Below are 27,666 nucleotides of genomic sequence, written 5' to 3'. Positions count from 1 at the left end.
TCCAGACCCAGAAGGAAATAGGTGTGGCTCACTTCCACACTGCCTCAGGGCTGGGGGAAGGGTGGCATCTCGGGAGCACTCTCCTCACTCTTCCCCCCTTAAGGCCAAGATGAATCCCCAACAACCCAGAGTGCCATTTCCGGCTATTGAGTGGTTAATTGAGATAAGAGTTTCACAGGGACTTTTCTACCTGAACAGTGATCCTCAGAATTCAGTCTTCTGAGTAGCTAGGATTACAGGCATGAGTCACTGGCACCTGGCTTTGGATTTTTTTTTTTTAAGATGTAGAGGCTAAACATGTTCAATACAGTTTAAGTACAGGAGTAGATAATGTTGAATAATTTTCATCTAAAGTTTCCATGTCTTATGTTCTCATAGAATATGTGTGAACTTGTATGCATATATGTGTATGTGTTATGTGTGTATATATGTGTTTGTAGACACATGTAACACCCCCCCCATGATTCTGAGAAATCAGTTCTTAGTAAATCAAAATTAGTTTTGATGTTGTAGCACTTCTTGAGCACTATGAATTGAGACTATTTAAGGGGAATTGAACTTGGACCTTGGGCTTGCTAGATTTTCTATCACTTGAGCCATTTTGTGCTTAGTCTTTTTGTGTTTTTCACTTTTTTCTTTTACACTAACTGCTCAGGCTGGCCTCAAACTGAGAACTTCCGGCTTCTCACTTCCAAGTAGCTAGGAACACAGGATACACCAACATGTCTTCAGGAGAGTATTAAAAAATTTTTTTTTACAGTCCTGGGGCTTGGACTTAGGACCTGGCCACTGTCCCTTGCTGCTTTTTGCTCAAGGCTAGCCACTCGACCTCTTGAGCCACAGGGCCACTTCCAGCTTTTTCTGTGTATGTGGTGCTGAGGAATCATAAAACCAAGGCTTTGTGCATGCTAGCAAGAACTCTATTGCTAAGCTACATGCCCAGCCCCGAAGTTTTTTTTGGTTTATTTTTGGTCGGTTTATAGGGCTTGAACTCAGGACCTGAGCGCTGTTCTTGAGCCTCTTTGTGCTCAAGGCTACTGCTCTACCACTTGAGCCACAGTGCCACTTCTGCCTTCAGGAGGGTTGTGCGGAGAAATACAAAAGGTGATAAATATAGTGCGGAGAAATACAAAAGGTGATAAATACCAGAAAGTAAAGATCATTTGAGGACCATTTTAGAGGCTGATTACCAAACTCCTCACATTGGATATAATTGTTGGTTATCTGACTACCAAATTCCTCCCCCTGATGGACATCATCATTGGTGGTATCTAGCCAAACCAAATTTGAGTTATCTGTTGTTTAGGTTTACATAGCTAATGGAGATGAGTTTGAAAGGAAAACAAGAAGTCCTATTATTTTCATGTTTGTTGTGCATCAGATCATCACCATCATTTGGAGGTAGTACCGCTGTCCACAACTTACCATATTTCCTCAAATAAGAGGAAGATATTTAGCAAGAGTACTTGAAAATAAACAAACCTTATTTTTGAATTTTGCTTCTCTGTAGGTCTCAAGCTTAATTCACTACAGGGAATACTTTTTTTTCTTAGTAATTATTTTCCTAATCTCAAGTCTATGAGGGTCATGAGACAAATTAAGGGAATCACATAGACAGATTAGTGGTTATACTTTATAAGCGTATTTTTGTGCTTTTTGTCACTTTATATTACTCATAAGAATTTCCAATATAAACAATAAATTGTGTATATATATGCATATACAAATGCATGTGTATGAAATCTATAATGAAATCACAGTTTAGGAAAGGAATTATAGTTTAAAGTCTTCAATTTGGTGAAAACAATGATTCTACATTTCTTCAAGTGGCTGCCGTAGAATGGAAATTGAAATCCCTAGGTGGGAAGTGTGCTAGAAATCATAGTATTCTTTTCCAAAGTATTTTGCATCCCCTTATACATATATTCAGTACTTCATTTCTAACCCCTACACATTGGATCATGCTGTGATTCATAATACTATGTTTTAAATTCAAATATTGTTTTTAAAGGGAAATTGCTACTAATGTTGGCTAAGCTGCACATAATAGTTTAGTAAATGGTTGTAGGTTTGATTTTTCTCATGTCAATCTAAATGTGAGCTAATATTATATGAAATCTTTTCAAGACATTGAATAATTGTCTCAGTTAACTAAATGCTTTACCAAATAATATCAATTTGTGAAATATACTTGAGTTTAGTACCCTTATTATTTTAAAAAGAAGGTATAGCAGATCCTGTACAAATAGAAATGTACTCATTACGTGACTTGTAATTATAATCCCTCTGTACATCACCTTTATAATAACAATAAAGTAAATTAAGTAAATAAATAAATATTAGAAGCCAGATAAAAAGAAAGTATTTAGGTATATATCTGTATTATTAAATGTTAATAGAGATCTTTTGAGTGGTCATGTATTTAAAGAAAGAGTTTTATATCCTAATAGAACAATTACATTATGTATCATTAAAAAATTTCAAAAGTAATGTGTAAAACTTAGCTTACATTTTAAAATGTTAAAAGATGAACTTTGTTGAGATAATTTACATAAATAAAATACACCTAATTTTTGTTGTTGTTGTTTTTATTCTGTCATGGGGCTTGTACTCTGGGCCTGGGCTCTGTCCCTCAGCTCTTCAGCTCAAGGGTAGTGCTCTACCACTTGAGCCACCTCTGGTTTTCTGGTGGTTAATTGGAGAGAATAGTCTAGGGGACTTTCTTGCCTGGGTTGACTTTGAACCATGATCCTTACATCTCATTCCTCCTGAATAGCTAGGATTACAGGCGTGAGCCACTGGTGCCTGGCTAGTACACCCAATTTTGATACACATTTTGATGCGTTCTGAAAATTTTGTGTAATTACTATCAATTAACCTATAGAACATGTCCATCACCCCTGCAAAGTTCCTCTGTGTCTTTTTCCAATCGATCCTTTCTCCCAGGCAACCACTGATTTACTTTGTTGTTATAGATTAGAGAGGACTTTTCTAGTGATTTCCCTCTAGCTCCTGTCATTTACTTTAATGTTCTTGAGATTCATCCATGTATCCTTCATTTTCTAATGCTTGAGTCCTACTATATGTACAGATATGCATGAATATATAATTTGCTCATCTGTTTATCTGTTGATGGACATTTGAGTTGTTTTAGGTTTTGGTTATTTTGAATAAAATTACTATGAACGTTTTTATAGTTTTTTATGTGTACATGTGGTTTCATTTCTTCAGAGTAAATACCTAGGAGTAGAATTGCTATATTATGTATGTGTGCATTCTTTGTAAAATATTAGCTGTTTTCTAATGTGGTGTATTATTTGGCATTGTCACCAGCAGTGTCTGAGGATTCCCTTGCTTTGCATCCTTACTAATACTTGTTATTGTTGACTCTTTTTAACCATTATGCTAGGTGTGTAGTGTATATCATTGTGTTCTTTATGCAAATTCTGGATAACTGTAACAAAGAAAATCTTTTTATGTGCTTATTTATCATTCATGTGGTACCTTCAATTGTGAAGTATTTGTTAAACATTTTACTCATTTTAAAATTAGATTGTCAGGCTGGGGATATGGCTTAGTGGCAAGAGTGCTTGCCTCCTTTACATGAAGCCCTGGGTTCAATTCCTCAGTACCACATATATAGAAAAGGCCAGAAGTGGCACTGTGGCTCAAGTGGCAGAGTGTTAGCCTTAAGCAAAACGAAGCCAGGGACAGTGCTCAGACCCTGGGTCTAAGCCCCAGGACTGGCAAAAAATCAATCAATAAATAGCTAGATAAAATAAATAAATAAATAAACAGATAAATAAATTAGATTGTCTTAGTAGTGAGTTGTAAAAGTTCATTATATATTCTAAACAGTAATTGCTCTATCAGATATGTGTTGGAAGAATTTTTCCTTCCAGTTGGTGGCTAGCGTTGTCTCTTCACTTTGCTCACTAAACTGAAGTCATGTAGAGATACAGTCCATGTAAGGTAAGGTAGGGAGAAGGCATTCACAATATGGGAAAATTTCCAAACTTCAAATCTGGGTGTTCCAGAGATGAAAATTGTCTACCAGAGTGAACAATAAAGTGAAGACAAGTAAGCTATGCTTTGTTGGTTTTGTGTGTGTTTGTGTGTGCTAGTCCTGGAGCTTGAACTCAGGGCCTGAGCAGTATCCTTGAGCTTTTTCATTCAATGCTGGTGCTTTACCACTTGAGCTATAACTCCACTACTGATGATAAGAGTCTCATGGATTTTCCTGCTTGGGCTGGCCTCAAACTGATCCTCAGATCTGAGCCTCCTGTCAAACTAGGATTACAGGCATGAGCCACTGTACCCAGCTAAATAAGCGATGTTTTGTAAATGGAATTATCTGTTTTACATTATATCTAACATCTTAGTTCTTCTGTTGGTAACACCTTTTTTTTTAAAGTAGAATATGGTTTAAACTTTCCAGCCTATCTCAGATGAGTGATATAGGCCTGTTTAAAGTCCCTAGAATGCAACCACATCTCACACTAAACGCAATTTAGATAGAACCAAATATTAAATTGAGGTTAACTACTAAAATCACCATGTTTTGTACACTTCTATTTGCACTTCTGTTAATTTTAATTTTATTTCTGCTATTTCTTCTTTTGTTTTATCCCCCTGAATTGTGTTGGGGTTAGAATTCAGGGCCTTGTTTTGCTTAAGGCCAGAGCTCTACTGTTAGGTTTTTTAAAGTAGATAGCCAGTAAAAGAGAACTCCATGTGGTCTTCAGGCAGGAGAAAAGTTTATTCTACTGACCTGCTCCCAAGTTCAGGGTGCACTAGGTAGGCAAGAGAGCGAGCCACCCCGGGGGGGGGGGGGGGGGATGCCTTATGTAGGGCAGGGATGGGGAGGTGCACACCACTTCAGGCAGGAGAGAAAAGTTTAGTACTGAACTGCTGGCCTGTGGCCAAGATGATCCATGGCCGGAGAGAAGGTAGAGAAGAGAGAGAGCAACCCCCACCCAGCTCTGCCTTATATCTAGGGCAGGGGCAAGGGGTGTGGCCAGGTGGATTAGGATGTGACCTCAGGGAAAGGGGAGGTAACTGCCTCTAGGTCTGCAGGTTACCCAGGTAACTGGGTGGAGACTTAATGAGGTGGGGGCAGCTACATGGAGCCCTCAGGGAGAGGACCTAACATCTACCACTTAAGCCATTCTGCCAGATCTTTTTTGTGTTGGCTGTTTTTAAGATAAAGACTTGCTTTGTGACCATGCTTGCTTGGTTTCTGATTCTCCTACTTCTTCAGCATCCTTGAATCACTGGAATGATAACACATGACCTCACTAAGCTACCTTGCTTCCCCTACAGCTGGGAAAGCAGACCCATGCCACCACCCTTCCCAGCCACTGGTCAAGGTAGAATCTTGGGAAATTTTTTATTTTGCCCCAGTGGCCTCAAATCATGATCCCCTATTATTTTATCTTTCTGTAGCTAGGATTACATTTCTGTTTTCTATGTTGGCAAGATAGGTCTCAAATGTTTCCATAAATCTTTGGAAGTGGTATTGATCCAAGCAGTGTGTCTATAGCACCTAATGCATCAAAGAACTTTATGCTTTGTGCAGTATGAAACTATTATCCAGGTTTGAACTAAAGGGTTAGTTTTAGCTTCCTCTAGCAAGACACTATAGCAACAACCATGGTAATAAGCCATGAGATTTCCCAATAAAGGGGGAGGCTAGACTCAGGCTGTGAGGTACCTGATTGTATAATATTAACACAAGGACACATATTTTGGCTTTTGTCATGGTTTAGAAGATGTAAATCCCTTCTATTAGATCTGTAAAATTAGAATATGATATACCATGGAAGAAAGAATATATAAATATGTATAAGTGTGTCATAAAATCAAGCCAACCCCAAATAAATGCCTAAATATATGATAAATACTAATTAGTTGTTTTCTACCTTTACTAAAGGTCTTTCAAAATGGACAAATCATTGCTTTGATTGATCTTGTCTGATGTGGCAGTTTCATTAGAACTTTTCTATGTCATGTTAATGTTAAAAAAATCTTTTCTGAATGAGGACAATTATCAGTTTTTTAATTTTTCTACTGAATGTATAAATCTTAAAGAGTGATATGCTTTTTATGAGGAAGGTTTAGAAAGTTAGTCTTAAGATTGTTTTTTCCACCATGGTTTATAATAACAATAAAGTGAAGAATTCCACAATGTTCAGAACAGAATAGATAGTATATGCCACCATTTCTTCTTCTTAGTATTTAGGCCTTTGTTATCAGAAAAAAAAAATACTCATACAGAGTCACTGAGCACCCAATTTAAGGTGCATATTCAGGAGAGGAAACCACACAATTATTTTAGGTACTTATATGTAAAGATTTACTAATTCTTCAAATTAGCATGAATTTGATTTCTGTTTTTAAAGATTGCAAGGGTATATGGAGTGACAAAATTAGATATTTATCTGGGTATAATTTTTATATTTCTGCAAGTTATATAGTCAAGTTTAAGACTATTTTCTAATTGTTATTAGTGTATATCATATGATTTCTTTCTTTAGTTTGAGTAATCTAATGCTTTTCCCATCACTTGTGTGAGAGGACAGAACCTGGGAGCAGTGAGATGCTACCTGGATTATTCTGAGGCCAACAAGTCCTGTGGATAATTTGGAGCTAAAACCATTTAATTTCATTAAAACAAAACAAAACAAAACAAAACCAACCCAACACAACATTAGTTTGATGGGGTTGTGCTTAGACCTATCATTCAGGATAGAGTGTCATTTATTTCATTGTTTGCATTCTGCTTTTAGAGTCTTATCTCCCCTACCCCCCAATTTGGGCAAAGTTTCTTTTCTTTCTTTTTTAATTGTCTAAGGGATTAACTGTGGCTCATTATCTGTTAATCACTTCCAGAGCTTTTTGCCTTTTATCCTTCACAATGGTCAAGAGAATCACAAAGAAAGTGCTAAACCTTTATTCACAAAGAATTTGATTGTCAGTTGCTGCATATTCTGCTATATATTTCCTTAAACACTTAAGGGTAGTAACAGATAGAATGAAATAATTGTCTTGATAAGTGAGTCTGAATATTATGTTTATGCGAAAAACTTCCATGTCAGAGCAATATTTAATTTCAAATAAGTAAAATCATGGCAAATGGAAAACAAGCTATTAAGATTCACAATTGTTTCCTATGAGTGCTTTCGAATTTTCTTGAATTCATATAATTCTTTTAAGTAGTTTTTGGAAAGTTTCTTGTTGAAAAACAAAATTTTTGGCACTGTAAGAAATATTATGTCTTTACTAAGAACATTGATGTACCTTTTCTTTCAATGATAAACAAAAAATTTCAATAGGAAAATTGCAGTTCTAAGGGCTGGAAATATGGCCTAGAGGTAGAGTACTTACCTTGCGTACATGAAGCCCTGGGTTCTATTCCTCAGCACCACATAAACAGAAAAAGCCAGAAGTGGCTCTGTGGCTCAAGTGGTAGAGTGCTAGCCTTGAGCAAAAAGAAGCCAGGGACAGTGCTCAGGCCCTGAGGCCAAGGCCCAGGACTGGCAAGAAATTAAAAAAAAAAAAAAAGAGAGAAGAAAAGAAAATTGCAGTTCTAAAATAATATGCTGCTGTGAATGTGGCTTAGCAGTAGTGCCTGCCTAGCATGCATGAAGCCCTGGATTTGATTCCTCAGCACCACATACACAGAAGCCAGAAGTGGCGCAGTGGTTCAACAAGTAGAGTATTAGCCTTGAGCAAAAAGAAGCCAGGGATGATGCTCAGGCCCCTAATCTCAAGCCCCAGGACTGGGGGAAAAAAAATGCTCCGCCAGCTATGAATTCCTTTGTAGAAATGTATAAATTCAATTATCCTTTAAAAAATAAATGTATCTTCAAAATGTGTTAGTAACGGGTCATTGAAAAAAATTAGGATATTGTTACAATGACAATACAAAACGAGTAAAACAATTTAAATATAGATCAAGAATATTAAAAGGGCTGAAAAATTATCTTGCTTTTAACAATTAAAGTATACTAGATTAGTATTCACAACAGGCTTGTGGGTTCTTAATTACTTAAGGTAAAATCATTTTCTTTGTTTTAAAATCATTCTTTTTTTCTAACTCAAAAACAAATAATGTAAAGTATGTGACACAGATTTTAGAACAACAATGAGTAAGAATGTTTTAAAGATTTAGGAATCCTTTCATCTCTGACTTTTCATCATTTCTATTCTATGTAAACTGTTGGTTACAAAATAACAGAGCATGTTGCTAATGAGTTGAAATAAAATTTATTGACTGTGGAGAAATTTCCAGAATCTAGGGGAAGTCTAGAAAATGGAGCTTAGGAAACAAACCAGACTGGGCCAGGGAACCTCTGTTCAGTTCACCTTGCAAGATCAGTTCAGTTAAGATGCTGCTCTTGAATAGACATTATTGCTACGATTACTAAATTCTTGATGTTGTGCTGTCAGTGGTGTCTGGACTTTGACTTACTCTTTGATGATTCGAAGTCCTTCATTGGAATACCTAATTGGCTGTGAGTGCTCCAATGTTGTTCATGGAGTATATTTCTAGTCTTCAGAATTTGGGGAGAGGATGTCATATTGTCAGAAGCTACAGTTACTTCTGTCTTTGATTACCAGGATTATGTATATTGGTTGTGGGAGAAACAAGTGCTACTAATTATTAGTTACGATTTGAAGCATTCATTTTATCTTGTAGGTCAATATTTCAGTCTCATGAAGGAGTCTCTAGTAAGAGTTTTTAGTTCGGTTTGTAAGAAGTGAACTGATTGTTGATGAAAGAATGCATAAAACCAGTTAATTCCTTAGATTATCAGCCCATTGTTTGCTTTCTCTCTTTATTCCTTTCCTTTTTCCCTTCCTTTTTCCCTTCCTTCCTTCCTTCCTTCCTTCCTTCCTTCCTTCCTTCCTTCCTTCCTTCCTTCCTTCCTTCCTTCCTTCCCTTCTCTTCTTCCCCCCCTCCATTTTCCCTCCCTCCTTCCCTTCTTCCCTCCCTGGGTTTCTTTCTGTAAAATGAGTTCCGTTTTCAGAACCAGTATGTGGTGGTGTTCCACATTTCATTCTCAGCTTTTGTTTCCCCTTCTCATCTTTACTTACTATCCTCAACCTGTAGTAATAAAGGCACCATGATTCTGTGTTTTTTTTTTATTTTTTAGTATACAGGGAAACAGTATTTCTTCTTCTTCTTCTTCTTCTTCTTCTTCTTCTTCTTCTTCTTCTTCTTCTTCTTCTTCTTCTTCTTCTTCTTCTTCCTCTTCTTCCTCTTCCTCTTCTTCCTCTTCCTCTTCTTCCTCTTCCTCCTCTTCCTCTTCTTCCTCCTCCTCTTCCTCCTCCTCTTCCTCCTCCTCTTCTTCCTCCTCCTCCTCTTCCTCCTCCTCCTCCTCCCTCCCCCCCCCCCCAGTCCTGGGGCTTGAACTCAGGGCCTGAGCACTCTCCCTGGCTTCTTTTTGCTCAAGGCTAGCACTCTGCCACTTTTTCTGTATATGTGGTGCTGAGGAATTGAACCCAGGGCTTCATGTATAGGAGGCAAGCACTCTTTGCCACTAGGCCGTATCCCCAACCCTGGTTGTTTTGTTTTTAAATGAGTTAACCTTAGAGGAAACATACATGGCAATCATATGCATATGATTAGACATCAAGACTCTTAGATCAAATACCATTTCAAATATCAGTCCTGTCTTCTTTCCTTTATTGTCCTTTGCTGTAGAGAAATCATCTGGTAAACAACTGTATGAGCAATGAATTGTAATTTTCTTTTATATATGTCTTCGTCTTGGACTATGAGCTCTTAGAGAATATAAAATAGATTTTAATATCTCTCTCTCTCTCTCTCTCTCTCTCTCTCTCTCTCTCTCTCTCTCTCTCTCTCTCTCTCTCTCTCTCTCTCTCTATTGAACATGGGTCTTGAACTAAGGGCCTTGGTGCTGTCCCTGAGATCTTGCTCAAGACTAGCAGTCTACCACTTTGAGCCACAGCTCCACTTCTGGTTTCCTGGTGTTTCATTGGAGATAAAAATCTCGCGTACTTTCTTGCCCTGGCTGGCTTTGAACTGTGATCCTTAGATCTCATTAGCTAGGATTACAGGCATGAGCTGCCAGTACCTGGCCTTAATGTCTTTATTTAAGTGGTTATTCCCAACTCTATGTTTGGGATGTGGTAATAGATTGATTTTTAAAATGTTTGATTAAAACCAAATATTTTGAAGAGATTCAAATATTAAGAAATCCAGTCTTGTTTTGTAGAGACTAACACTTTTAAACTTCTTAGAGTGTTTCTATTTCTTTTGATAATCTCCCCCTTCATATTTCTTTTACTTTTTTGGATGCCAGTGGCTCATGCCTTTAATCTGAGGATCTGAGATCTGAGGATCAGAATTTGAAGCCAGCCCAGGTAGAAAAGTCCTGCAGACTTCATCTTTAATTTACTAGCAAAATGAAGGACTGGATGTATGGTTCAAGTAGTACCAACTATGATCCAGGCAAGAGCTCAAGGCCCTGAGTTCAAGTCCCATCCCCTTCACTATTTCTTTCTCTTTTTTTTGCCAGTCCTGGGCCTTGGACTCAGGGCCTGAGCACTGTCCCTGGCTTCTTCCCGCTCAAGGCTAGCACTCTGCCACCTGAGCCACAGCGCCCCTTCTGGCCGTTTTCCATATATGTGGTGCTGGGGAATCGAACTGCCACTAGGCCATATTCCCAGCCCCCTTCACTATTTCTTGATACATCAATTTTCATACATTGACCACTTTATGGTGTTTCTCAGGTATGTATATATGTAAATTATCATTTTATTTATGAATAATCACCACATACATTATTTTAATGATATAAATAATATTTGCTACAGTGCCAAGTAGTTTTCTATCATAATTTCTCACATGGCTTTTAAACTCTTGTTATTTTAATTATTATATCTCAGAGATCCTCACTTGACATTAAGGGGATTTTGTACATATGGTCCAGTGAATGATTTTTCCTTAGCTGAGAACACGAACTTCTCCCCATACTGTATCTGAGCATTAGGTTCAGAAAGGTATTATTTGGGAACTTTCCTCAAGACAGCCCAAACTGGCATGTTACACTGCTTTCTGTTCTTAACCTCTTGTATTATCTGCTGTCTATAATGATCATACTTTCTTCCTTTTTTGGGTGGTGGGGGAGCACAGGTCCTGGAGCTTGAAATCAGCACCCAAGCTAGTCCCTGAGATTCTTTAGTTCAAGACAAGTGCTCTACCACTTGAACCACAGCACCACTTCTGTCTTTTTCTGAGTAGTTTATTGGAGATAATAGTCTCACAGACTTTCCTGCCCTGGCAGGCTTTGAACCATGATCCTCAGATCTCAGCCTACTGAGTAGCTAGGATTACAGGTGTGTGCCACTAACATCCAACTTACATTTTCTTTCTTGTACAACTTTTCTACCACTCCTATAGTATATAAATTTCCTATTTTTTAAAAGTCTTCCATCACTATAAGTTTTTAAATGATTTTTTCCTATTCTTGCTTGGACTGGGCTTTTTTCTTTAACCTACAAAAAAGGATTTAATTTTTCTGTTCTCCTGGGCTGAATGTTTTTCCCCTTCTGAATCTATGTCTTCCCTCTTATATTTCTGTTTAAAGAAAAAGGCATCTTGAAGAAGTTACTTCCTAAGAAAGAGGGAGAAATTATTTGAGTCCTTGTATATCTGAATAAGTAGCCAGTATTTATACCTCATTGTTTATTTGACTGAATATGAATTCTAGTTAGAAATGAGTTGCCCTTCAGAAAGGGTAATTATTTTTTAATTTTTTAATTTAAGTTTTATTGTAAAGGTGATGTACAGAGGGATTACAGTTACATAAGTCAAGTGCATTGCCTTTTAGCATCCAGTTTACATGTTTTATAGTGTTTATAAGAAAACTTTCAGGATTTTTGTTTGCCAATTTTTGTTTTCTTTTGGAATTTCTTTTTCTTTTTTTTAGTACTAGGATGGAACCTTTGACCTCATATTTGGGAGGCAGGCACTTTGCCACTTGAACCATACCTCCAGCCCTGAAATTTCTTAGTAAAAACTTTATAAATGCCTCTTCATTTATTTTCTGATCATGAACTGCACTGACATTTTTAATTTGAGGATCCATATCTTTCATTATAAGAAATCCTTGTGTTATTCCTTTGATTATGCTCTCTTTTTTTCTAAGATCCTAGTTGAAGTAAATATTTTTAGTGTCCCTTGTAATTAGATGGCACTCATAAGACTAAGTTACAATAAATGATATGTACCATTTCAGGACTAAGCCTTTTAAAGAGTATTTGGCTAGGGGCTGGGAATATGGCCTAGTGGCAAGAGTGCTTGCTTCCTATACATGAAGCCCTGGGTTCGACTCCCAAGCACTACATATATAGAAAATGGCCGGAAGTGACACTGTGGCTCAAGTGGCAGAGTGCTAGCCTTGAGCAAAAAGAAGCCAGGGACAGTGCTCAGGCTGAGTCCAAGGCCCAGGACTGAAAAAAAAAAGTGTTTGGCTAGATATTTTTTTCTTTCCTTTTTTTTTTTTTTCTTTCGCCCTCCTCTACTAAGAGTTTGAAGAAATTATGAGCGACCTCTATGGAATGGAGAGTGATAAAATGACAGAATCCCGGGCTCATTAAAAATGACTTGTAATATAGCTGGCCTTTGATCGATAGTATTTACATTAAATTCTTATATATAAGATGTGAACATTTATTGCATTCGAGCCATTGGCTTGAGGGTGACGTCATCTACCATCACCTAATAAACATGTTTTTTTCTACCTTAAAATAAACTTTTTTTGTACTTTTCTTTTTTTTTTTTTTTTTTTTGGCTAGTCCTGGGCCTTGGACTCAGGGTCTGAGCACTGTCCCTGGCTTCCTTTTGCTCAAGGCTAGCACTCTGCCACTTGAGCCACAGCGCCACTTCTGGCCATTTTCTATATATGTGGTGCTGGGGAATCGAACCCAGGGCTTCATGTATATGAGGCGAGCACTCTTGCCACTAGGCCATATCCCCAGCCCTGTACTTTTCTTTTTTTAATCATCTACCCTTTCTATCAAATTATTAAGTTCTGAGAGCTCATTCTTGTTCTGAACCTTTTTTTCCTGGTCATACATTCTACCTATTTTTCATATATATATATTTGGGGGGGGGCAGTTGTGGAGCTTGAACTCAGGGCCTGGTCGCCTGTCTCTGAGCTCTTTTGCTCAAGGCTAGTGCTTTACCACTTTGACCCACAGCCCCACTTCCGATTTTCTGATGTATAATTGGAGATAAGAATCTCACAGACTTTCCTGCTTGGGCTGGCTTTGAACTGAGATCCTCAGATCTCAGCCTCCTGAGTCACTGGGATTACAGCGAGCCACCAGTGCCTGGCCAGTATATTCTTGCGTCCCTTTAAGTCTATAATTATTTTTCATTCTATATTTGAATTTCATTTTATTTTCTCCTAGCTCCTTTTGTTGTTGCTGATACTGTTGTTATTGTTTGTTTACCTAGAAATGTTTAAAGTTTCTAATGGTACATTGTTGTCCTTCATTTTTGGCTTCTTTGTAGAATCACCAGTCATCATACTTCCATCTATTTTCTATCTTCCAAAATAAAAGCAAAGTAACTACAGATTACCCAAAATTTTAAATGAATATTACTTAATAATTGCTGAAGGACAGTATTTCAAAGTACCTATGAAGACCCATTTTGGTGGAAATTTACTCAAATTGTGAGAAGATAAATACCATGGCTGAAGCAAGGGAGCAGCAATTGCAGATACTTATAAAAGTATAAACAGGAGGCTTTTATGGACTCTGATAGTTAATAGAACAATAAATTATATTGATTTGAGCTGTTTTGTTGGCAAACATCTGATTTGTTTTTATGACCATATATCAAGAACAATTTTAGGTTTACAAGATTAACCTCTCTTCCCCTCCCTTTCTTCCCTCCCCTTCTTTCCTCTCCCATCCTTTCTTTCCCTCTTGTCCTCTGCTCCCATCCTTGACTCATTTCCTATTCTTCCCTGCCTTCTTATCCTCCCGGTCCGTCTTACCCCCTTCTATTTCTCCTTCTCCCCTCCTCCCCTTCCCTCCCTTCCCTCCCTCCCTCCCTCCCTCCCTCCCTCCCTCCCTCCCTCCCTCCCTCCCTCCCTCCCTCCCTCCCTCCCTCCCTTCCTTCCTCCCTCCCTCCCTCCCTCCCTCCCTCCCTCCCTCCCTCCCTTCCTTCCTTCCTTCCTTCCTTCCTTCCTTCCTTCCTTCCTTCCTTCCTTCTCTCCCTCCTCTTCTTCCTCCCCCCTCCCTCCCTCCCTCCTTTCCTTCCTTCTGTTTTCTCCTTGTAACATACAATGTGTATACATGTTACATTTTCCAAAGGGTGAAAGAATTCATTAAATCAACAGCTATATGTGTAGAATAGAGACTATTTTAGAAGGATTGATTAAATTTCATTGATTGTATCTAGGGTTGAATTCATTAAGTAGAAAACAATAGCTTTGTCAAAGAACCATTTAACCAAAATAGTATAGCCAAAAAATTGGCTTTATAAGAAAATATATATATTTGGAAATGTGTATTTTGACATATATATTTGGAAAATAATTTTAATGTTAACAGAATATAATTTAGTAAGCTGGTTGCTAGTGGCTCATGTTTGTAATCCTAGGTATTCAAGGCTGAGAGCTAAGGATTATGGTTTGAAGCCAACTGTGGTAGGAAAGTCCCTGAGACTCTTATTTCTAATTGACCACCAAAAAGTCAGAAGTAGAACTGTGGCTCAAGTGGTAGAGTGCTAGCCCTGAGCAAAATGCTCAGGGACTGGTACAAAAAAAAAAAAGATGAATATAAAATATAGAATTTGGTAAAGTCCAGGGTAAATCAACATATGGTAAAAAGGAATCATACTTCATAGAGAAGTTGCTTGGCTATAAGTTAAATAAATCATTTGAGTTTGTAGTTTTACCATTGAAAATGATTCCCTCAGTTGTTTACTGAGTACTGACATTCAGGATAGTAGATCACCACCAACTACATTAGGTTGAGATACTTCAGAAAATTTTACTTAATTAAACATGTTAATAGAAGCAATGGAATAAAACTGTGGCATAAAATATTGCTTACAAAATATTGGTAAGCTTTAAATATAAATTATCATGGAATACAAGATGCGTGTAAACAGTTGTCACAAAATATACTAGATTCATGTTATAATAACGTTATGACCAAACCAAATCATACATTTTTCTACTTGATAAAAATAACCTAGGATTTGTAGATATAGCTAGGTTTTTAGTAAACAAGTTTTCTAAACCTGCGTCAACATGTGTATTTATATAAAGGTATATGCATGTAAAGATATGCATGTATATATGTGTGTCTGAGTGCCAGTGTATATGGTATATATCTGTCTCAGAACAGTCTCAGGCTTCATACTACAGTATACTATAATATGTAGTATATATACATATATACTATATATGTATGTATAGTATATACACATGTATACCCATATGTATAGATGTGTACATACTATATGATATGTATATACTATATGTATATAGTGTACTATACACATATAGCATATATACTATATGTATATAGTGTACTATGCACATATAGCATATATACTATGTACATACATATACTGTATACTACACTATACTATATAGATGTATGTACTATACAGTATACTATAGTACTATTATAATTCCGCTCTACTACAACTCTGGTTGCAAGTTTTTGATCTACTGGAGTATGAAATACTTGCAGACCTTAAGAGATCTCAAAGCTTAGGCATTTGGCATTTCTTTGTTCCTATGCAATGTGCTCTGCCTTGTAAGACACAATGTATGATGTTTCAAAAGGTAGTAACAAAATACAGCATAACAAAAATATTTGATCAAAGTTATAGCACTGAACCCTTCAGAATGACAGCACAAAGACCCAATGGTGTATTGTCCATTTTTATGCATGGTTTTGAAAAGCATGGTTAGCTGCATGGGTGTATATGGTTGGCTAGACTGGATGGAGAAACCCATCAAAATTGTCCAGTTTTCTTTTGACTTCTCTGTGTAGCATTCCTTAGCCCCAGGTATCTGGCAGTATCCTTTCCAAAATGGAGGTTTTATGTTGTTTTATGTTCTATTAGGCAAGACAGAAAGATGGGAGGACGTTAAATGCATTCAGGTTTGGTTTTTTTTTTTTTTTTTTTGGTCTTACTTTGGGGAAAATGAGTTCTAGTTTCTATGACTAACCTTTGGGAAGATAAATTCTAGTGTCTATGGCTTGACTTAAGGGAGAAAAGAGAAGCAGAAGCTTGTAAGACATGAAAAAGCCAGAGAGAAAAATGCCTGCTAGAGTGACCCATTTGAACCTTGGTGCTGATACAGCCAAAATCATTTTGCCTTTTCCTAACCCTTCTGGGACTTTAAGGGTATTAAGAAAACATTTGAAATATAGATCGTGAAGATCTTTGTTCCAGCTCTGCTGAAAGTAGAGAGCCTAACTTATTTTATAATAGGTCTTAGCTGACTAACCAGAAATGCCTGAGTCCCACTTAGACTCAAACTGACATCCATATTTTACAAGCTGTGCAGCTGACTTTGTGAAGCTAAAGGCATTATTACATTAGCTTGGTGACTTAGGAGGAGTTTTGGGAGGCAGGGCTGGAAGAGGTATATGTTTTATTTATTTTCTTGAGAAAAAAATGTCATGTAACTCAAGCATGTAACTCAAACTCAAGATCCTCCAGTGTCAGCATCCCTGTTACTTGGGATTACAAGCTATAATCCAATTTACTCAAGAAGTTTTATTAAAAAATAAACAAGAACACCATTTCCTCCAACTCCTTGTTTCAATATCTTATGGATGGAGACTTATCATAGAGTCCTAATTTTTAACTAGGATTTATAGATATATATTATATCCTAGATGCAGTTTTAGTTATTCAATCTGAAATAGTCTTAGCCAGTTCAGTGTCCCAGCCTCTTCCTTTCTCTCTATTTTATCATACATACTTCCCCATTATTTAGAAGGAGAGCTAGTAATGCCTTACTGGTTTACTCTTTCAAATATTTCTTTGTTGTTGCTTTGAGTATAGTAATTTAATAAGATAAAAACTAACTAAAAACTTATTAGTATTAGGGTAGGCATTCATTTACCATAATTAGGTTTCTTTTTATTATCACAGTCTTGTTAAATAGGGTTTGTAATAGATCACATGTCTGATATGTATGCATGTGTAGCAATAGTAATAGTAATGAAAATAGCCATCAGGGAGAGGGGACTTGTGATTTATTTAATGATAGAGTGGGCTTTCTGCTATGAATGTTTGGAGATCCTCATGTTGTTGGATCAAGTGTCCCACCTAGAACAGAGGCTGTGGTGTTGAAGCTTAAAGAATAACCTACCAGTAGTCTCTGAGGTTACCCAAGAATCTATGCAAACATATGATCTCCATCAAATGTAGTTAAGGCCTGGAATCACACCGTTCATTTTCTTTTTGTCTCCTTTGGTAGCCCTGAAGTTTTCACCAAATTGCAAACTGGAGTCAGGTAATCATGTTTGTTTCTGAGCTTTCAGAGGAAGCTGTTTATTTTAGTAGGCAATTTTCATGTGTGATGGAGTGAAATGTTGAGAAGGCAGCCTCTCATCAGTGGACAAACAATGCCTAAGAATTTAGCTAATGGCCCCCCTTCAGTGCAGAGAATAGATGGCAACAATTGTACTTGCAGACTAGACCCAGAGCTACTTGTTTGGCTGTTAGGTGTTAATGCAAATTTGTTCTTCAGCTCATTCAACCCTGGGGCTCCCATCCTTTGATTTAATTAAATGTAATTGGTTACATTGCTCCTCCCAGGCCCCTGAGGTGTTTTTGTTTATTGCTTACTCTTTGCAATAAAGCTTCAATTCATGGCACAAAATGCTGGATAAATAAGGGTCTTTTTTTTCTTTCCTATGCTGGATTTTGCTGGGAGATTATTTCCCTCAAATAGTTTGGTTTTACTGTTGAAAGTAAATGACCAGTGAAATACTCTTTGGGTGGCAAATGTAGCATATCCAGAAGCAAAGAATTAAGTAGGGTAAATTACATGACATTGGGGGAAAATATGAAGCTGTAATACTAAATTGGTGAAGATTTGTAAGTATATTGTAAAGCCAACGTTGCGAATATATAAGGTTTTAATAAATGAAATTAAGTTACTTTTAATTGCCAGATATGAAATAATCTATCAATTCATTTTTAATCATGCAGAATCCTTGTACTCCTAAATAGGCTAGAGACATTGTTGGGGCCAAAAGTTAGAATGATGTTGATTTAAATTAAGTCAGCCCAATTACCTACTCCTTTGTAATGAAAGATCTTTTTTTCTGGGATAAAGTTTATGTAGGTGTTTGTGTATGTGTGTGTGTACGTGTGTGTGTGTGTGTGTGTGTATTTCTCCTATGTGGGGCTAACATAAGAACATTTTTTTGATGAAGCAATGCCTTTCCTTGCTTCTGGTTTTCATCTTAATTTGAGAAGTGGGATAAATTATTTTGGATTAATTTGTTTGGAGGGGGATACTGGAGTTTGAAGGTTCTCACACTTGCTAAGGAGGCACTCTACCAGCCATACCACCAGCATTATTGTATTACTTTTTAAGAACAAGCTCTGGAAGTTACAAAGTACTTTTCAATTCAATTTTAAAGTACCAAAGCATATAAATTACTTTTCTTCTCTTTGTCAGTAGGATAAAATAGACCACTAGAACCTGTTATTTGTTATAATGTTGCCTAGTTGGTTCTTTTGTTTTCATAAGTTCATCTTTACTTTCCCTATGTTTACTGTAGGGGTATATGATACTGCCTCAATGATGTTTTCACTAATGCAGTGGATTTTCTAAATCATGCTGTGCCACAGGCCTAATTTGTATCTCTTCTGGTGGGAAAAATGAAAAAATCCATGATAAACACACAGGCATTCTCAGTGCAATATAAAGCTTGAATTCCTCACAATAGGGTTGTTTTGCAGATTTTTTTTCTAGGCTTCTCTCTTACTCTATTGCTGAAGTACTGGGGTTTTAGACTTGCATGTTGTACTGTCAGGTTAGGCCTTTCTTCTGGTGGATGCCAGAAAAACCAAGAGGGCAATTATAATAGAAAACTAGAAAACTCTCTTCTTGGGAGTGGGGCATAGACTCAGTTGTCAGCTCAATGGTTAAGTATTCAGAAAGGATACCATATTCACATCTTGGAAATGAGCTGTTAAAAGGCCTTGCTTCACTTTCAGAGTGAGCTCAGGAGTAGGCAGAAAATCCAATTGTGGTTCTGAGCCCAAAAACCTTAGATGGAAATTACAGGCTTTATTTGTCAGTTGGATTCAGGATGATTTTACATCTTGCTTGGTTTACATGAGGAGATCACAGTTTAAAATAACTCTTGCTCTACATATAGGCAATAAGAATGGTGAATGTATTATAATGTGAATTCTGAGGGTTTCTCTTGTAAGTGGAAATGTAATGTTACAGATAGAAAGGAAGGAAACATTCCAGTGGTCTTTTAGATAAAACCAGATACTCTTATACTTGAGTAATTTGCTACTCTACACACTGGTAATAATAAGCCCATTGCCTGTCCCCTGACTGTGACTCTCCTGAATCCACAGCTTTGATTGGAAACTCTCAACCCCTGACAGGTTTTCGGAGCACTGATTAGGAAGGCACCCCACACACTTCCCTTATAAACATTTGGCAGATCAGGAAGTGCTGAAAAGTGATGCCCCTGGCTCTCACAAGAGGGTACTGGTGGGAGAAGAAATAGAACATTTTCCCTCTTGCAGCTGTCAAAGAGTGATTATGTCAAATGGGTTTTCAAGGAGTCACAGAGTAATTACAGGGTAACTTCTTGACATTATTTTCCAATGTTTGACTCAGCAGATGATGATGATTAATTGATGTGTATTATTTTATGGCTCTCTGAAACTTTGATGCTTTAGATAGAGGTCAAACTAAGTTTTCATTTAGACTAATGGAGCAAATTTGCCTTAAATTTTAACATGTCACCTCTCCTTTCATAATAAATGATTTCCTTAACTAGTGTTCTTGTGGCGAATAGAGACTTATGTTTGGGCTATCTTTTTCATGTAGATTAAGAACAAACAAATATGCTTTCTATGACTGATCTAATTCTAAGATGTTGATTTCTTGGCTGTCATGAACATTAAATGAGCTAAATCATGAAAAGTACATAATTGACAAATGATAACTGCTCAGTAAGCATCTACTATTTTATAACAGATGATAGTAATAATCATTACATTTTGGAAGGGTTATCCTTTCACACTGCCTCACTAAGTCGCCCAGTTGGTAGGGAGGAATCTGACACTGCTCATTTTCTTCTGTACTTACATTACATTAGATCTGGTCTACTATTGGCTTACATCTTTTTACAAAATTAATTTTAGTGCAATTAAATATAGCTGATAATATTTAAGTACAGTTTATTTGTAGCAATGCTTATATATTCTTTTCTAAGCTAGGGTCTGGACATTCTTGACTGATATAATAGAAGCTAAGAAAACATAACTAAAATAGTAGGTAATAAATATAGTTCAAGTTTTATTATTATTATTTTTCCAGTGGTGGGGCTTGAACTCTGAGCCTGGGTGCTGTCCCTGAGCTCTTCCACTCAAGGCTAGTGTTCTGCCACTTGAGCCACAGCGCCACTTCTGGTTTTTTGGTGGTTAATTGCCCAGGATGGCTTTGAGCCATGATCCTCAGATCTCAGCCTCCTGAATAGCTAGGATTACAGGTGTGAGCCACTGGTGCATAATTTTTAAATATATTTTTCAGATGTAAGTTTTGTTAATGATATGCTTCTTATAAGAAAAATACAAGAGAATTCATAACATGTTATATTTAGCTGAATTAATAAAAATGATTTTAGGCTTCTTTCTTCCCTTTGCTTTATTAAAATATTCTTTCTTTCTTCTTTTTATTTTTTGCTAGTCCTGAGGCTTGAACTCTGGGCTTGGGTGCCGTCACTTAGCTTCTATTGCTCAAGGCTAGTGTTCTACTACTTGAACCACAGCATCACTTCCGGCTTTTTCTGAGTAGTTTATTAGAGATAAGAGTCTAGTGGACTTTTTTGCCCAGTCTGGCTTCAAACCCAGGTCCTCAGATCTCAGTCTCCTGAGTAGCTACGATTACCAGCACCTGGCTAAAATATTTTCTGTTTCCTGACTCCACACTATTCACTAAGTTAAAAATTCAGCCAAAATCCCCAGCACTACCTGTAATAATAATAATAATAATAATAGTAATAATAAATAATAGTAATAATTCTACTGAGCATGTAAAAAATCATATGAAAACTTGGTCTGGCATAAATACTAATGTCTCATTAACTATTTCAAACATGCTTAAATATGGCTATGTAAAGAAGTGTTTTGAGTAGAATTTTAAGAAGTTTTAGTTATCTAATTTGAAAACATTAATTTTTTCATAAATTTAGATTCAAATATCTTGCTATAATAGGCCCTGCCTATATATTCTTTGACACACAAATGTATTTATTTGTGTTGTGGTGGCTATGTGGGTTATGTGTGGGGGTGTTTTGCAAATAAGTGAAATAGGTGAGCTATTTATCTGTGTGCTGCTTCTGCCTGCCAACTAGATAGATCATCAACATTCCAGGTACAAAAGATGTTTAACCAGTTCCACTGAATAGTCCTCCTTTGTTTCCACATGTGTTTCATGAAGAAAAGATGCTGCTCTCATGGTAACAGAAGGATGGTAGTCTAGGGTTTGCAGTGCCATCTTTATTATGTGAATGCTGAATGAAAAGAAACCAAGTATTCCATTGTGGGCTGTATGGTTAAGAGGGTTTTTTTTGGGGGGGGGGGTGCATGCATTGTTTCAGATCTCCATTGATAGCACATTTTAGATTTTTTTAAAAAGAAAACCATCTGTTTATAGGAAGCACAGAGGTACATCCGTCTGTTGAATTTATTATGTATATTCCACATAACAGATGGCTTAGCAATAGGTTTACCTTTCTATAGGAACTTGTTGTTTTGAAAGTAATAAATCCTTGCCTTTCAGTGTTGACACATCTTCAGATGTTTTGGTTAAGGTTTGATTTCATTTTATTTTAAAATAATGCTCTTATCGGCAATGTGATCTACAAATCTCTTCCTAAGTCAAACCATTCCTATTGCTGTGAGTCCTCAGCTCACTTGCTCTACTTTTGACATATTTGGTATTTTCAATCTCTTGAAGAATTCTTATTAGAAAACATTGTCAGACTGAGCATAGCGATGCTCATCTGTGGTCCCAGTTACTTGGGAGGGATGACTGGGAAAAGTGCAAGACCCTATCTAAAGAATAAATTAAAAATGACCAAGCCAAAAACCCAAACAAAAATAACAAAAAAAGGGCTGGTGCATTACTCAAATGGTAAAATGTTTGGCTAACAAGTTTAGGTCTCTGAGTTCAAACTTGGATGTGTGTGGGAGGCGGGGATGGAGGGAAAGAAGGAAGACATTAAGTACCAAGGCTTTGTAAAATGTGCAGGTTAAATATATTTACCTTATGAACACCTTGATTTCATGGACTGCTTATTAAAAAATTGCCTATCATATACAGTCAACTCATATACCTATATCTGTATATCTCAGCTTACAATGTTTCTCTTATTTCAATTTTCCACAGCTTGTCTTTATTTTTGTTTTTAATTTTTTTTGTTCTTGTGACACATACTATAAGGTCTTTTAAGATTTATACCTTCCTTCATTATCTTTCTGTATTACTCTTTAAATATGTTGGCTTTTTAAAAAGATGGGATTAGATATAATTAAGCTTATAAAAATCTATCTGCTTTAAAGTAATCTCAAGTTTTGTAAGTTGATTTGATTTAGAATCCTTTTTTTTTTTTTTTTTTTTTGGCCAGTCGTGGGCCTTGGACTCAGGGCCTGAGCACTGTCCCTGGCTTCTTCCCGCTCAAGGCTAGCACTCTGCCACTTGAGCCACAGCGCCACTTCTGGCCGTTTTCTGTATATGTGGTGCTGGGGAATCGAACCTAGGGCCTCGTGTATCCGAGGCAGGCACTCTTGCCACTAGGCTATATCCCCAGCCCCTAGAATCCTTTTATTTATTTATTTGTGCTGGTCCTGGGGCTTGAAATCAGATCTTGGACATTGTCTCTGAGCATACCACTTCTGGTTTTCTAGTAGTTAATTGGAGATGAATCTCAAGGACTTTCTTTCCTGCATTGGCTTTGAACTGCAATCCTCAGATCTTGGCCTTCTGAGAAGCTAGGATTACAAATGTGAGCCACCAGCACCTGAGGATACTTAGAGCTTTTTTTTTTTTTTTTTTTTTTTTTGCCAGTCCTGGGCCTTGGACTCAGGGCCTGAGCACTGTCCCTGGCTTCTTTTTGCTCAAGGCTAGCACTCTGCCACTTAAGTCACAGCACCACTTCTGGCCATTTTCTGTATATGTGGTGCTGTGGAATTGAACCCAGGGCTTCAAGTATACGAGGCAAGCGCTCTTGCCACTAGGCCATATCCCCAGCCCTGATACTTAGAGCTTTTTTGGTGCTTAATCGGCAATAAGAATCTTGTGACTTTTCTTGCTGGGCCTTCCAACCATGATCCTCTGACATTGGCCTGCTGAGTAGCTAGGATTACCTGGAGCCACTGGTGTCTGGTCTTTCTTTGTTTTTAAACTAGAGGAATATGTAAATTCTTACAGCCCTCAGGTTTTTCTCCATTCTCCCCTGTTACTGTTCCTTGCTTGTGTCATTCAGCCCCATGGTAGAGATTGTAAAGTGTTGCTTCCTCTTGAGGTTTATCCTCTGGTCCTTTGCTGGGCTTGTGGCTGGCTTCTCTTTGTTCCAGAGCTCTTTGTTTATGCCAGAATTGCAACACTGGCTTTGTAATTTTCTGCTTACTAGCATTGTGCTTTTCATTGTTCCCAACCCAAGATCAGTATACACATAACTTGTGAATGAGTGTTGTAGTGTGTGTGTTTGTTTGTGTGTGTGTGTGTGTGTGTGTGTGTGTGTGTGTAAATTCAAGAGGACATCCAAAGATGCTGTAAATTTTCTCCATTTGAGGATTTGGTAAAATTTACCTATTTTGTAGAAGCTCTTCCCCTTATTAGATGAAGGTTGCTAATAGGTTTTCAACAATAACAGCAGAAACCTAGATGGCTAGTTTACTGTTTATGTTTGTATATATTAATGTAAGATCCCAATGAAAGTATTAGAGTGGAATATGAATCATGATTTGAGGTCAAATCATCTAGCAAACACTGTAAGTAAGTTTACTGTTATTTCCAGCTTCACATAATGATACTGTATTATCTGTGTGGCAGGTATGTTTGGAATATGAACATCGTTAGGTTTTTGTGAACAACTGTATATCATCTAATGAATTTACATATATAAATGCTACTGATTAACATTTGTTTATTATTTTGCATTTCACTGCTATTTACTATCAGATTTCAAGACAATAGACAATTTTGTAACCTCAGTTTTATAAAAACCACTAGTATTTTTGGTCCCTAGCAACCATTTGGTATGTAAATTAGGTATTCTCAGGCTTAATGTACTTCATTTTTATAAAACAAATACATCATTAATCTGATTAAGTTCTTGGATGAGAGTGCTGTCCTCAGATCATTGTGGATCATTTATTGTTGGGCATGCATCCAAAAAAAATTCAAGCATGGCACTTACAGTCTAGGTTTAGGAGAATTGTTGAAACCTCCTAAATGACATTTTCTAGAAGAATAGAAAGGCACTGCTTACTTACAATGGCAAGCATTGCCTAAAACTTAATGATGTTCTTATCCTTAATTGCAACTCAGTTTCATGGTGATTCAGTGCCTGAAATGATGCCATGTTTTGCTTTGATGTTATAAAATGTATAATGAAATAAAGGTGATCCACATGAATAAAAAATAGATTCTGCCTTTCCAGTAGTGACTTAATCACTATGTTTCTGAATTCAAAAGTTGCTTGACTGTCATGGCTATTATTTAGTATGTCTTTAGCTTTTAGACAAATTTACTACTTAAGAACTAAGAACGTTCAATGTTAAGGTTAAAGAAAGTTCATGACGTTTTCATTGGTATAGCAGATGGACGTTTATTAGAAAATGTAAAGTAAAATTTCCTGAGTTTTATCTCCTTAATTCAGTTTACAGAGCTACATTTTTTCCTTTTTGGAAGTAGTCTTTGTGTAATGAAGCATGATCCAATAATGATTTTCTTTTACTGACTGTCCATTACAATACCTCAGTTATTCATTTAGATTCATTTCTTTTTTTTTTTTTCCTAGTCCTGGGGCTTGAACTCAGGTCCTGAGCACTCTCCCTGGCTCCCTTTTGCTCAAGGCTAGCACTCTACCACTTGAGGAACAGTGCTATTTCTGGCTTTTTTTCCTGTTTATGTGGTGCTGAGGAATCGAACCCAGGGCTTCACGCATGCTAGGCAAACACTCTACTGCTAAGCCACATTCCCAGCCTCAGTTATTCATTTAGGAATCCTATGAAATTGGTTTGTTTGTCCCACCTTACAGTTAATTAAACAGAGGCTCAGAGAGGCTAAGTAGGTGCAGAAGAGCATACACGTAGTGTATGGTTAATCTAGGACTCAAACTCAGTTCTTGTTCTAAAGCCTGTGCCTTTTAAACAGGGTAGAGAAAGAAAGTAGCATAATACTTTCTACGTTTCCTAGGCTAGGATCAGCTTGGAGAGGGGTTGGTAGACTTTCTGTTAAGTCTTCACAGGCCATGTAAGATCTATATTGCACACTTTGTTTCAAATATTTGAAAATGTGGTACATATACACAATGGAATTTTATGCCTCTATCAGAAAGAATGACATTGCCCCATTCGTAAGGAAATGGAAGGACTTGGAAAAAATTATACTAAATGAAGTAAGCCAGACCCAAAGAAACATGGACTCTATGGTCTCCCTCATAGGGAATAATTAGCACAGGTTTAGGCAAGTCACAACAGAGGATCACAAGAGCCTAATAGCTATGACCCTATGAATACATAAGGTAATGCTAAGTAAAATGAACTCCATGTTATGGAAACGAGTGGTATATCACTGTTGTAATTACTTTCAACATGCCATGTGAAACCGTAGCATCTATTGTTGATGATCCTCTTCCCTTCCTGTGGTTGTACTTGCACTATCACTGTATCTTATCTGAGTACATTGGAAAGTGTATATACTGGTATTAGAACTAGGAAAGTGAAAGGGAATACCAAAATGGAGAGACACCGGATAAAAAGACAAACGACTACAAAAGCAATAGTTGCAAAACTGTTTGGTGTAAACCAACTGAACAACTCATGGGGGGAGAGAAAAGGGGGAGGGGGAAGGGGGGAATGAGGGAGGAGGTAACAAACAGTACAAGAAATGTATCCAATGCCTAATGTATGAAACTGTAACCTCTCTGTGTATCACTTTGACAATAAATATGAAAAAAAGGAATACAAAAATAAAAAAACAACCAAAAAAACCATGTCTTTAAAAAACGTAACAACCATTGTCAGCTCATAGGCCATCAAAACCAGGCAGAGGGCTAGATTTTACTAAAACTCCTTAGTTTACAAACTGTTGATATAGGACAGTGTCAGTAAGCCCTGTATATTCTCTCAGGACTGAAAATCTCAGAACAATAGGAGTAATTTATATTCATTATGTTGACTGTTAAACATCAAGATAGTGAATAAATTACGGCTTTTGAGAACATAAATTATGCTCTTTTTAAGAAGATATGAAAATACCTCATCTTCTATTTTCACCAAATAAATAAAAATAATTTCCTTTAGGACTTATAGTGATGCTTTACATATCTGAAAAATTTTAACTTTTTGAAGTATTGTTTCATAATAAATAAAAGGCATTTATTTGTGTGTGTGTGTGTGTGTGTGTGTGTGTGTGTGTGTGTGTGTGTGTGTGTATGTGTTTCAGTCCTGGGGCTTGAATTTGGAGTCTTACACTCTTGCTTAGCTTTTTTCGCTCAAGGCTGGTATTCTACCACTTGTGCCATACCTCCACTTCTGGCTTTTTACTGGTGAATTGGAGATAAGAGTCTCTCAGTCTTATCTACTTGTGCTGATTTCAAACAGATCCTCAGATCTTAGCATCTTGAATAACTAGGATTATAATGCCTGGCCACAGTGGATAACTGTTACCATCATAGAATTTATAACATGCCATTTTTAAATTTCGTACCTGAGTATACAGTGCAACTTAAAAAAAATCTTACCCTTGATATTTGAGTGCTTCCTTTTTTGGTGTACTAGGTTTTGAACTTATAACTTTGCATATGTTAAGTTTATGCTAAATTCCCATCGTGATCTTAGATACTGCCAACTCCTTGTAGTTCCTGTATATATTTTGTTGAAGAATATTGAAGCGCAGCTAAGCAATTTTTTTTCTTTTAGAGGTGATAGGCTTTTGGCTTTTTTTTTTTTTTTTTTTTTTTTTGGTCTTGGGGTTTGAACTCAGGGCTTGGGCACTGTCCTTGGGCTTTTTTTTCCCCTTCTCAGTGCCAGCACTCTATCACTTGAGCCACAACACCACTTCTGCTAATGATTTGTTCATTCATTAATTCATTCATTCTCAAAGTGATGTATAGTTTCATACATAAGGCAGTGAGTGCATTTCTTATCAAACT

The 27,666-nt window shown here is 37.0% G+C and overlaps 1 protein-coding gene and 2 long non-coding RNA genes across 4 annotated transcripts in view; 2 read left to right on the top strand and 1 right to left on the bottom strand.

Annotated features, from left to right (window-relative positions):
• The window catches only part of Camkmt (calmodulin-lysine N-methyltransferase), a 360,760-nt gene that overhangs the window by 44,208 nt on the left and 288,886 nt on the right, over positions 1–27,666 (top strand). The window lies entirely within an intron of this gene.
• Positions 173–27,563, bottom strand: LOC125356494. The gene is made up of 3 exons (XR_007211907.1): positions 27,548–27,563; positions 18,693–18,699; positions 173–565 (listed from the first exon to the last, which is right to left on the bottom strand). It is a non-coding gene; the product is annotated as an uncharacterized LOC125356494 (long non-coding RNA).
• On the top strand, positions 1,046–1,468 carry LOC125356497. Its single transcript, XR_007211910.1, has 2 exons — positions 1,046–1,104; positions 1,136–1,468. It is a non-coding gene; the product is annotated as an uncharacterized LOC125356497 (long non-coding RNA).

This window comes from Perognathus longimembris, chromosome 8 (genome assembly GCF_023159225.1).
Source record: "Perognathus longimembris pacificus isolate PPM17 chromosome 8, ASM2315922v1, whole genome shotgun sequence".
Taxonomy (NCBI): Eukaryota; Metazoa; Chordata; class Mammalia; order Rodentia; family Heteromyidae; genus Perognathus; species Perognathus longimembris.
The sequence above is the reverse complement of the archived record's forward strand: the minus strand, read 5'-3'. Positions and strand labels throughout refer to the sequence as shown.